Source organism: Mastomys coucha, unplaced genomic scaffold, assembly GCF_008632895.1.
Source record: "Mastomys coucha isolate ucsf_1 unplaced genomic scaffold, UCSF_Mcou_1 pScaffold21, whole genome shotgun sequence".
Lineage (NCBI taxonomy): Eukaryota > Metazoa > Chordata > Mammalia > Rodentia > Muridae > Mastomys > Mastomys coucha.
The window spans coordinates 70,611,762-70,623,817 of record NW_022196904.1 but is presented as its reverse complement, the minus strand read 5'-3'; the positions used below and the strand labels follow the sequence as shown (position 1 = coordinate 70,623,817).

The 12,056-nt window shown below is 47.0% G+C and overlaps 1 long non-coding RNA gene across 1 annotated transcript in view; it reads right to left on the bottom strand.

Moving 5' to 3' along the window:
* LOC116102470 overlaps positions 1-12,056 on the bottom strand; it is a 101,946-nt gene that overhangs the window by 55,767 nt on the left and 34,123 nt on the right. The window contains exon 2 of the long non-coding RNA XR_004123192.1: positions 3,010-3,052. This is a non-coding gene — a long non-coding RNA (uncharacterized LOC116102470). The remainder of the gene's footprint in view (positions 1-3,009; positions 3,053-12,056) is intronic.

The following is a 12,056-nucleotide window of genomic DNA, read 5'->3' as shown; positions in this document are numbered from 1 at the left end:
TTTTTGGGCTTTTGTTTTGCTCAGAGACAATCTTATTAGAGTTTAAAAGAAAAACGCCAGGGCAGGCAGGCTCTAAGGCTCCTGACGGAGGAAGATGGAGAAGAGGAAGGGAGGAGGCCGTAGCATCAGTGAGCAGCCACATAGCAGGTGCAGGAGAGAAGATCAATCAGAAAGAGATAGAAAAGAACAAAAGGATAAAAAAACAGTTGGGCTTTAAGTTTTTCCCAGACCTAACTCAGGGAAATGGGAGACCTGAGCAAAGCTGTGTGGCTGGCTCCGTCAGCCACTGCCTCCTTCCCCTTGCTTTTTAAACAGGTCTCCTCACTGTTCTGCTGTCCTGTGAGCTTCCGGGATATTCTGATTTCACGTGTGTACCACTGCACCCAGCTTTTTTAAAAAAAAAAAAGAAAGAAAGAAAGAAAGAAAGAAAAATGGATTCAGGATCAAATTCAGGTTGTCAAGCACAGGCTTCCATGACAAGCCCATTTACCCACTGAACCATCTCTCTGGTTCTTGTTTATTTTGAAACAAGAGCTTCAAATATCCCAGACTGACCCAGGGGTCACAAGGTAGCTAAGGATGACCTTGAACTTCTAATCTGCCTGCTTCTACACTCTTGAGGATTGCAGCCTGCACCAGCATGCCTAGTTTCTACAGTACTGGGGATGGAGCTGAGAGCTTCATTCATGCTAAGCCAACACCCCGTCAACAGAGTTCCATCCCCAGCCCAGTTTTATAATGTATTTATTTTGTAATGAACACTAAAAAGCAAAATTGATTTCTATCAAAAAAATGAAAAAATGTTCAAGATCTGCTTCCAGGATGTTGGAAGACTAAGCAGAAATTCTGGCACCTTCTGCACAAATAACCTAGACATCCACCCAGGCCAGATGTCGGTCACAGCCAGCACAGAGAAGGCTGAGCAAGGCACAGCGGCATTCTGAGACTGTGCAATCTGGCCTCTCCCAATAGGAAAAGCAGAGGAAACGACCCAGCCCCACCGCTTCAGTGCCCCCTCCCACCCAGCTGGAGGCTGACAAGGGGCAGAGTGTAGCCACCGGGTGGGCACCATCATGGCAGAGAACAGCCCCGGATGGGGAACAGGCCCCAAACCAGCATTTGGTGTGGAATCTTTCTGGGTGGAAAGAACAAGGCAGCTCACCCATGTCATCCCAGGCTACAGAGCATTTACAGGGAGGACAGGAGAAAAGCTGAGTGCTGAGGCCGAGACCGTGGTGAAGCTGGGCTCTCCTGCTGTCTTTCCAATGATGCTAGCGACTCATTTATGCTTCTCTCCTTTTTGCCTCCGTCAGACATCTTCCTCTCATAGTCTTGTCTCTCTCTGAACCAACTCCTACTAGAAATGATGGTCAAAACAGCTAACACCCACTGAGCATGGGTACTGTGCTGGCGTGCCTTCCTTCCACACCCTTGTGTATCTGAATACTTGATCCCAAGTGGATGGCCCTATTTGAGTAACTTTCAGAGGTGTGGTCTTGCTGGAGGAAGTAAGTGACTGGGAGCAGCCTTTGAGAGTTTGAAAGACTCTCGTGGTTTCTGATTCTCTCTCTGCTTCCTGTTTGCGTCTTTAGTTCTGTTTCCAGATCTAGCCGCTGTGTCTGCCTACTGCCATCCTTCTTGTCTGTGATGGTGATGACCGTTAACCCTCTAGAAGCATAAACCCCAAGGAAATGATTTCTTCTATGAGTTGCCATGGTCATGGTGTCTTATCACAGCAACAGAAAAGTTAGCAACTCGGGTGCTCACCGGTCAGACCCCATGGCCACTGTGAGCAAGGGAGGACAGAAGGGGCAAGTCATCCAGACTTTTCTTTTTTTTCTGGTTTTCTTCGAGACAGGGTTTCTCTGTATATTTTGTATAGCCCTGGCTGTCCTGGAACTCACTCTGTAGACCAGGCTGGCCTTGAACTCAGAAATCTGCCTGCCTCTGCCTCCCAACTGCTGGGATTAAAGGCGTGCAGCACCACTGCCTGGCTAAGTCATCCAGACTTAATGGCTGAAAACATCAAGTGTGTGGGCGTGTATCTCACGCACTTACAGATCAGGAATTTGGTATGTTTCTCTGAGTTCTGACTCGAGATGTGAGTTGCAGCCATCGAGTGGGTTGGAAGCTGGCATGCATGATATAAGTTCTGGCATTTGAGAAGCTGAGGCAGGAGTATTGAGTTCAACACCAGCCTGAGCTACATAGAAAGACCTTGTCATTAAAAAACCAAAAGTGTAGTCCCCTGGCATGGATGGCTTCACCTCTTTCCAGACTAATGTCCCTCTTTACCCAACCCTACTTAGCCCATCATGCCATACACCCCACCCCCGCCACAGTATCCTTTGTATTCTCTGCTTACTTACCCAGCAGTCTCCTTAACTCTCACCTTGTGTGGCTGGTTCCTCATATATTCCAGATTCCCCTCCAGGGTTCCCTGACTGTCACTCTAGCCTGACATTCTCCCATCACAGTGTATAAACCCCCTGCTGACACTGGGGTCTCTGGGAAACTATCTTAACTTGACTGTTACCTTCCTCTGTGTATCAGTAAAGTCCTCTGGCTACAAGCAATGAACTCCTCTCTAGCTGTCTCATGCTGAAGAGAACTTTACTAAAGGATACTAGATGCCACACAAAATCTCAAGGGTATTCAACAATGAGGCTTAGAAATCATCCTGCTGGGAACATCACAGATGGACACCCTGTAGGGTCTCCTTCTACCACTGGGAGCCAAGTGGGCACTCCACAGAGGTGTCCCAGATGGTTATAATGGAGCCCAGTAATCACAGCTAAACAAGAGGAGAGAGAAGGCTGGAGAGAGGGCTCAGCATTTAGGAGTGCCCACTGATCTTGCAGAGGACATGGGTTCAGTTCCCAGAACCCACACAGCAGCTCAACCCACCATAACCCCACATGCATATATACATAATTAAAAATAAAGAAGATATTTTAAGAGGCAAGAAAAAAGAGGAAGAAGAAGAGGAGGGAGAGGAGACTGACTTACAGTTAAGAGTTTCAGCAGCCTTTGCAGACTCCAAAATTAGCTCCTAAAAAAAAAAAAATCAGAGGATGGCTCAGATGGAAAAGCAGTTGCTTTGACCTCTATTTGATCCCTAGAACATACAAACATACATACATACATACATACATACATACATACATACATGGCTTGCCATGGCAATGTGTGCTTATGATTCCAGAGCTGGGGAGGCTCTCGGGCCAGCTTAGTCTCTTTAGCAAGTTCCAGACCACTAGGAGACACTGTCTTAAAAAACATGGATGGCACCTAAGGCACACCTCTTCCCTACACACATGCACACACACACACACACACACACACACACACACACACACACACACACACACACACACACACACACACACACACACACACACACACACACACACAGAGTCTAACTTCTTTTTCCAAAAATGGACTACTACCCTCATGCCCCTTTGCTGGCTAGTTTTGTTTTGTTTTTGTTTTTATTTTCGAGACAGGGTTTCTCTGTGTAGCCCTGGCTGTCCTGGAACTCACTCTGTAGACCAGGCTGGTCTCAAACTCAGAAATCCGCCTGCCTCTGACTCCCAAGTGCTGGGATTAAAGTCCTGCGCCATCACTGCCGGCTATGCTAGTTTTTGTTTGATTAGGTTTTTTGTTGTTTTGTTGTTGTGGGGGGTATTTTGTTTTGTTTTGTTTTTGTCAACTTTATACAAGTTTGGGTTATTGATAAGAGGAAGTTTTCAGTTGAGAAAATGCCCCCACCAGATTATCATGTAAGCAAATCTGTGAGGGTACTTTCTTGATTAATGATTGATGTGGGAGGGCCTAGCCCACTGTGAGCCCACTGTCATTCCTGGGCAAGCGATCCTGGGAAAAATACAAACACGGGCTGAGCAAGCCATGAGGAGCAAGCCATTCCTTGGTTTGTACCCTCCATGGTCTCTCTTTCAGTTCCTGCCTCCAGGCACTTGCCTTGAGTCCTTGCCTGACTTCCCTCGTAACAGACTGCTAACAGACTGCGACGTGGAAGCAGGAGATGAAATAAATCCTCTCCACTCAGAGCTGCTCCGGTCAGTATTCTATCACAGCAACAGAAAGTAAGCCAAGACACCCACCAACACCAACATATTTTCATTAACAAGAATGTTCATAGTCAGTAAATGCTCATGACAAATCTCTAATTAAGAAAAGAATCAAGTCAATGAGACCCATTTCTGAGAAGGCCCTCAAGGAAGGGTTCCAGAAGACACTGTCATCACAGGAGGTGACAACCCCATGATGTGTCCCTGGTAGGACACCCAGTAGGACAAGCATTAGAGGGCTCTGGGTAGACCCAGGCTGATGAGCATGCTTGGAGAGAGAGATGGGGTGAGAGGGATGCAGTGTTTTCAGAGACTGCATGAGATTCTCTGGATATGTGATGGGAATCAAAGCACAGGTTCTCTGTAAGAGTAACACTTGATGTGCATGGATGTTTTGTCTGCATGTATGTCTCTGTACCATGTGTGTGCCTGGTATCTACAAGGCCAGTAGAAGCCATGAGATCCCCTCAGAGTAGTGTTACAGACAGTTGTGAGCTGTCCTGGGAATTGAACCCGGATCCTCTAGAAGAGTAGCTAGTGCTTTTAACCACTGGGTGATCTCTCCAGCCTGATAGGTCTTACTGTTTAATAAAAATATTTAAAGGAGCCAGGCAGTGGTGACACACTCCTTTAATCCCAGCACTTGGGAGGCAGAGGCAGGTGGGTTTCTGAGTTCTAGGCCAGCCTGGTCTACAGAGTGAGTTCCAGAACAGCCAGAGCTATACGGAGAAACCCTGTCTTGAAAAGAAACCAAAAAAAAAAAAAAAAAAAAAAAAAAAAAAAAAAAAAAAAAAAAAAAATATTTAAAGGGTTTTTAAAGAACTAAAAATAGAAGTTTCTGAAATAAACATCTTGTCTGGTTGAACAAAGATGTGTTGTGAGTTATTAAGCTCAGGGAGAGTGTCTGTCCAGCTCAATCAGGAGTCTGCCCCACCCCCAGCCCCAGGGTACTGTGCTTAACAAGCCTAATTCAAAGCAATGGCATCTTATTTGAAGATTGATCCTAACGTCTCCTTAAAAGACTACCCCAGATGGTCACAGTTACTTATGAAAATTCTTTAAATTGCCCATGAATTTCTGTGTTACATAGCACTACCTATCAGCCAGTCTTTTTTCCAGAAAGGGGACAGATGGCTGTCTCTCTGGGTGACACCAGATGAAGTAGAAGGCTTGCCTTATGGGTCATGTTGTTTGAAAAATAGGGATCTGTCAACATAAGAGTCCCACTTCTCATGAAGAGATTCTCCCGGTGTGAGAAGCATATGAGACCCACATGGACCCTCTGGGAGAAGCAGAGCTTTCCCTGCCCTCTGGTTCTACCCTGTCCTCGGCTCAATCTCTTTGTAGAGCTATAAGCAGGGAGCGGGCTCCATTGAACTGTACCTTACTCTTCTCTATTTCCCCTAATTCTGTTCTGAACACAGAATTAAAAACAAACATCCACTTCTCCTGTTGGGTTTACACACAAGTAGAGGGAGGTCTGGATACAAGGAGGAAAACTGATCTCTTCAAGAGGCCCAGCTCCAAGGAAAAGAGGGAAGCGACAGAAGCGACGTGGTGGTCTGCATAGGCCTGTTCCCTGAGACTGACCTCCAGTGGAATGTGAGAACATCTGAGAACATGATGCTGCCTATTCAGGGAACAGACAGGGATGATGCAGAGGAGGGTGCTCATCACGTTAACCGGGATGAACAGGATGTGAGGAAACTGGGCTACTAAACACAAGATAGACAAGGGCAGCCTGCGTGACAAGTGGGGGATGTTAATGAAGAGCTTAAAAGGAAACAGGAACATCAGGCTTTTAGCATAAAGTGTGAAGATACAGTATGCAAGGAAAAACAGACCTTAAATTCCTTGATAAAATGAGAAAGAGCACCAGGCAGTGGTGGCACAAGCCTTTAATCCCAGCACCTGGGAGGCAGAGGCAGGTGGATTTCTGAGTTCGAGGCCAGCCTGGTCTACAGAGTGGGTTCCAGGACAGCCAGGGCTATACAGAGAAACCCTGCCTCGAAAAACCAAAAAAAGAAAGAAAGAAAGAAAGATGGTACTTTCTCTTCCTCCCCCCTTCCTCCCTCCCTCTTTTTGATCTCCTGTAGTTTGTATTGCAAGGGGGTTCCAAATGTGCATGTGCTTCAAGCTTAACCCCAGTGGTTTAGCCATTAGGAGGCGAGCCTTGGGAAAAGCTTCAGATAACTGGAGTGTATCCTTGAAGAGGACCTTGGGACGGCAGCCTTGTCCTCTGTCTTTTGCTTGCCTGCTATGAGGTCATTGAATTTGCTCAGCCACAGGCTCCCCACCTTGATGTACTGCCTCCCCTCCATCCAAAGCAATGAGGCCTTTATGACAGTGAGCAAAAATATCCCTTTCCCTTTTATAACACGATTGTCTCCAGTGTGGGTTCTAGTGACAGCAAATGAACACATGCACAGCTGCAAATCGCACAAGGACTGAGTTTTGCGTGTTTCATGCACCAAATTTGGTGTACTAACTTACCCTGGGTTCCACTTCCTGAGGCCACTGGATTAACCTTGGAGGGGGGCTGTGCCACCCCCCCCCCATTTGTCCTGTGGTGCTGTGGTGGAAGCAGGAGTGTTTGGGATAGGGACAGGGCCCGCGCTCAGGGTGGCAATGGGTATGGAAATTCTCCGATAAAAGGGTAAAATCTGGAACATACTTCAAAAGCATCTATTTAGGGCTGTTTGTGTCACTGTATATTGTTCCAAACCCATAGAGCACACACCAAGAATGACCGTAATGTCATAGAAACTGAACTTGGATGCATTGGTGTGGGCTGTGAGTATAACAAATTGCCATTTCTGGTGGTGGAGGTTTATAAAGCAGAGATGGGGTGGGGGTGGATATGTGCATGCATGAGAACTCGTGTGTGTGTGTGTGTGTGTGTGTGTGTGTGTGTGTGTGTGTGTGTGCATGTGTGTGTAAGCCTGCTGAGGGCAGGAGTTTAGGACTCTCTGTACCTTCCTCTCTATTTTTCTATATAATCATTGAAAAGGGTTCTAAGTCTCCAAAAAGAGTATACCAGAAAGGCCGCCGGGAAGCACCTGTGTAAGCTGCCTGATACCTGCACTTCCTCTGAGGGATTCTATAATTACATGCAAATCTCTAAGGCTGGACAGAGATCACGTCCACCAGTGCCTGAAAATGAGATGGCAGGTGTCCCAGTGGTCCCAGATTCTGGCTGAAAGCTTTGCTCAGCTCTGCATGCTGTGGCAGCATCTTCACACAGCTTCTTCCTCATTTAAAGATACTATAATTATATATCATGTCTGACATTGCTGAGAGTCTATGTTAAAAACTTGGCCTATGAAGAATTGAATCAAGATATGAAGTTTCCATGATTTAATGTAGCCAAGACTTATCTAAATAATAGTAATAAGAAGAATAAATAATAAACTGCATGTTGTCAGAGACCAGAGCTGTCTGGGAAGGTGCCCTCCCTGAACCTCAGTGAGGAAACAGCAGGGAAGGCTCGTGGGCAGCCAGCAGAAGGCACTTCCCAAAGACCCAGCTGATGGGGAGGTGGGTTCAGAGACTTCAGGTTCCACCACAGAAAGGGGGCCCCAGCCTCTAGATTCTAGGGTTAAACAAACCAGGGAAGGCAGGGGTGCCTGTTTCAACCCTTCATAAAAAAAAGCGCAGCAGAGTCCCTTGACCTGAGATGGCAGTAATCTACCTGGGGCCCAGATGAGGAGCTTACCAGGGCCTCCAGCTGGCTGACCCTCCCTCAGAGGCTTGCGTGGCCTCTCTGTGCTCTGAAAGGCAGGTGCAAGCATCCAGGGCCTGCTCTCTGACCCTGAGCAAAGCAGCTCTAATTGGCTCTGGTAGACTTATTTCCCTAATTTAATTGTTATTTGACTTGTCGTATTTTAAATAACAGTTAAATAGCATTGGTCTCCTAACCCAGCCCTTCAAAGGTCAAACTCAAGTGATTTACATTTGGCTATTTATTTCTGTGAAGTCTAAATACTATGCTTCTATATCTTTTGGAGTCTTGGGGGTTTTCTTAGCCTGGGGTAGGAAGCACATACATGTTTATGTGGAGGTCAGAGATGGCCTGTATGTGAGAATCAGTTTTCTCCTTCTAACACGTATCCCAGGTATAGAACCTAGATAGCCAGGCTTGGCAACAAGCCCCTATACCCACTGAGCCATCCTGCCAGTCGCCAGTCGGTATGTTTATTTTTGAGATAGGGTTTTTTTTTTTTTTTTTTTTTTTGGTTTTTTGGTTTTTGGAGACAGGGTTTCTCTGTGTAGCCTTGGCTGTCCTGGAACTCGCTCTGTAGACCAGGCTGGCCTCGAACTCAGAAATCCGCCTGCCTCTGCCTCCCAAGTGCTGGGATTAAAGGCGTGCACCACCACTGCCCGGCCTTGAGACAGGGTCTTATGTAGCTCAGGCTAACCTGAACTCACTATGTAGCAGAGGATGACCTTGAATTCCTGATTCTCTTGCTTCCACATCCCAAGTGCTACAATTATAGTCTTGCACTGCACTGCCTTTCCTGCTAGAATATGGTGTTTGTATGTTTGTTTGTAGGAGCCAACATCTGATTTCTGACTTCGTTTTCTAAAATCATATATCCTGTCCCCTTCTACACTCCCACACTGACATATACGGATATGATTCCCCCTTCTTATTGATAGGCGTATTCTCTCCCTCGGTGATGTAGATATAAACCAGATTAGACTAGGTTAAAAGTAGATAACAGGTTTATTAGGAGGCAGCTTGAGTGGGTTCACCCATCTCACAGGTAGAGGCCAGTGACATCACACATCCAGGCTAAAGCATGGGGATTATATAGAGTTTAGTCAAGGAGAGACAACATGCCAGCTAGGGGCTGGGATGGCATCCATACATGGTCAAAAACTGAGCCCCTGGACAGGCACTCTTGGGTCGGTTGCTGGAAAAGGAGCTGAGGAGTTTTGTTAGCCTGGAATTTTCTCTGTGAGGGCAGAGTTGGGGGAAGGAGGGCAGATAGGTTTCTCAGCTCCGGCACGGGATGATCAGGCATTCCACCCTAACACTTATCATCCCCAAAGAGAAAAAAGCACAGTTATTAATTAAGTCAGTCATGTTTATATTATTATGAGCATAGAAGATATAATTAGACTCTGTCCATCATGGAACAAGGGAGAGATTGGGAACAGATTTCCAGAAGAAGTAACAAGAAAAATGACAAGCCTGTGATAGTAGGCAAAGGGCAGAGGGGCAAAAGAAGAGACATCTGGGTGAGGTGGTGTGAACAAGAATGACCCCCATAGGTTCAGACATTTGAATATTTGGTCCCCAGTTGGTGGTGCCATTTGGGTAAGTTTAGTAGGTGTGTCCCTGGGAGCAGGCTTTGCCAGTTACAAAGCCATGTGCCATTCTCAGCTTGGTTTCTCTGTTTCCTGCTTGTAGTTTGACACTGTGAGCCCTCAGCTACCTGCCTCAGCTGACATACCTCACCGCGGCCATCATGAACTCTCATTCCTTTAGTACCGTAAGCCTAAATAAACCCTTCCTTCTACAAGATGCTGTATTTGTGCTGTTTTATCACAGTGACAGAGAAGTAACTAGTACACAGGGAGAAGACTTAAGGAATGACAGAGAGTTTGGCTCATCGGGGACATCATGAGGAACTAGGCACCGAGAGTGCGGTCTGAGCCTGGAAGTGGTGGGAACAGGGAACTAGCTGCTGCATCCCCTGGTGTTGAAAACAGACTGAGTTCAGGGTAGAACTGTGAGGATGTATGAGGGGTGCAGTGAGGTAGTTCTCAAGTAAGAGGTGAGGCCTGCCTGAAGGTGGCAGTCAGACACAACCCAGGAGCCTGGTCCAAGGGTTAGTTGTGAGTAAAGATGATAGCTGGAGGGGTGTGGGCTGCGGCTCAGATACCCAGGGGTTTGAGCGCCTGTGGAGTATTTGGGCCATAAGAGAGGAGTAGAAAAAATGGGCTTGGAACAAGATAGGGAAATATATTTTTTTAGTTAATAGTTGGCTTCCGATTTTCTGTTATGAAATTGGCTTTGTGTGAGAAAATTTCATGCCAGGAATTCACCCTAGCTGTGAAACTCCCACTCGGGAAAGGCTCCAAGCTAGATCTAGAGATTCAGAGGAGCGATCCTTCAACAACGATGATGACGACACAGAGAGAGGATGTTGGCATTGCCAGGGCAAATTGAAGGTGAAGGAAAAGAAGCTAAGAGGGAAGGAAAGAAATCAATATGGCCAAGGCCTCAGAGCCTCGGGCTTGGAACACTCCCCAGAGCGAAGTGTGATCACCAAATCCAGGAGAACTGAAGCAGAGATTGTATTGTTCATTGGTGTCCCTGGGGTAGACAAGCAGGATGGCAAGAGATGGGGCCAGATGACCCAGGCAGATGGGTTCAGAAGAACATCAGGAGTTCTCCCAAATGCGAGACTGTTGGCTCCCCAGATTTCCCTGGTGGCTGCTTGTAAGGGTCCCCAAAATTGTTTGCATGTGAATCCACACGTCTGCATGTAAGACACTGAGGGACCCTGACCCCAGTATAAAATTGCTGGCAGCCAATGACTGGACAGGGAAGACAGAAGCAGGATTTTTAGGATTCCCGGGTGAGGGACCAAGGGAGAGAAGGAGATCTGCCATGCCAGGAGGAGAGGAAACACGCCACGCTTGAGCAGGTGCAGGACAGAAATACATAGCTGTCCATGTAGAAACAGGGGATCATAGCCCAAGAGGACTGCCCAACTGGGTCCAGGGCAGCAAAGATGGAATACAGAATTTAGTAAGTAATAACTCAGGGATATTGGGGGAGGGGAGGCAGATTAGCCACGTGGAGGCTAGGAAGTGGCCTGGCCATTGAGCTGTTTAAGGCTTATCAAAATATAAGGCTGCATGTGTGTGTGTGTGTGTGTGTGTGTGTGTGTGTGTGTGTGTGTGTATCTTTCATTCAGGAACCCAGAACATTGGGGTGGGGAGTGAGGAATGTGGAATCAATTTAAGTATTTAATTGGGTACTACTACATTCCCTTGCTGAATTAGCCCAGGAAGACAGAGTAAACAGTTCCAAGATGGAAGCGGAATGGGGAGGTTCCAGCCTACCTTAGCCTGTGTGCAAGCTGTCTGGGGAGGGTGGGCACGGAGGGTGAGCATGGAGGGTAAAAAAGCTCTTCAGTGAAGAAGCAGCCCAGGTGGTGCCGGGAAGCCCAGACTGGTGAACTGAAGAAGGTTCTGAGTTGAGGGCTCCTTCAGAGTGGAATGGGATGCCTGAATGGAAAGGAGGGCTGCATGGTTGAGTGTTTGCAAGCCTTGCCCCCATTCATATGTTGAAATCCTAATCCAGGCAAGGTGACACAACCCTAGCATTTGAGAGGGAGAGGAGGATCAGTTCTAGGTCATCCTCTGCTACATAGCAAGTTCAAGGCCAGCCTGTGCTGTAGAAAACCCTGTCTTGAACAAGTAAAACACCCAGAAATAGAGCCCAAGAGGTGGCTCTAGCCATTAAGGTAAAGACTCTAGCATCAAGGCTGGCTGCCTGGATTTGATCCCTGGGATCTGCATGGTGGAAAAAGAGAATTGGCTAACAGTAGTCGTCCTCTGACCTCCATATGTGCACTGTGACCTCATGTGTACATGTGCACATGGCCGCAGTGTAAATGGTACAGTGTAAATCCTCTAGGGCCTTCATAAGACTTGAAAAATAGGAAGAAAGCAAACAAAACAACAACAACAAAAACAAAAACAAAGCCAGGAGGTGGTGCTGCACACCTTTAAATCTTAGCGCTCATAGGCAGAGGCAGACAGTTCTAAATAGCTAGATCCAGAACAGCCAGGGCTACACAGAGAAACTGTAAAAAAGAAGAAGGGCTAGAGAGATGGCTCAGAGGTTTAAGAGCACTGACTGAGCCGGGCAGTGGTAGCCCATACCTTTAATCCCAGCACTTGGGAGGCAGAGGCAGGTGGATTTCTGAGTTTGAGGCCAGCCTG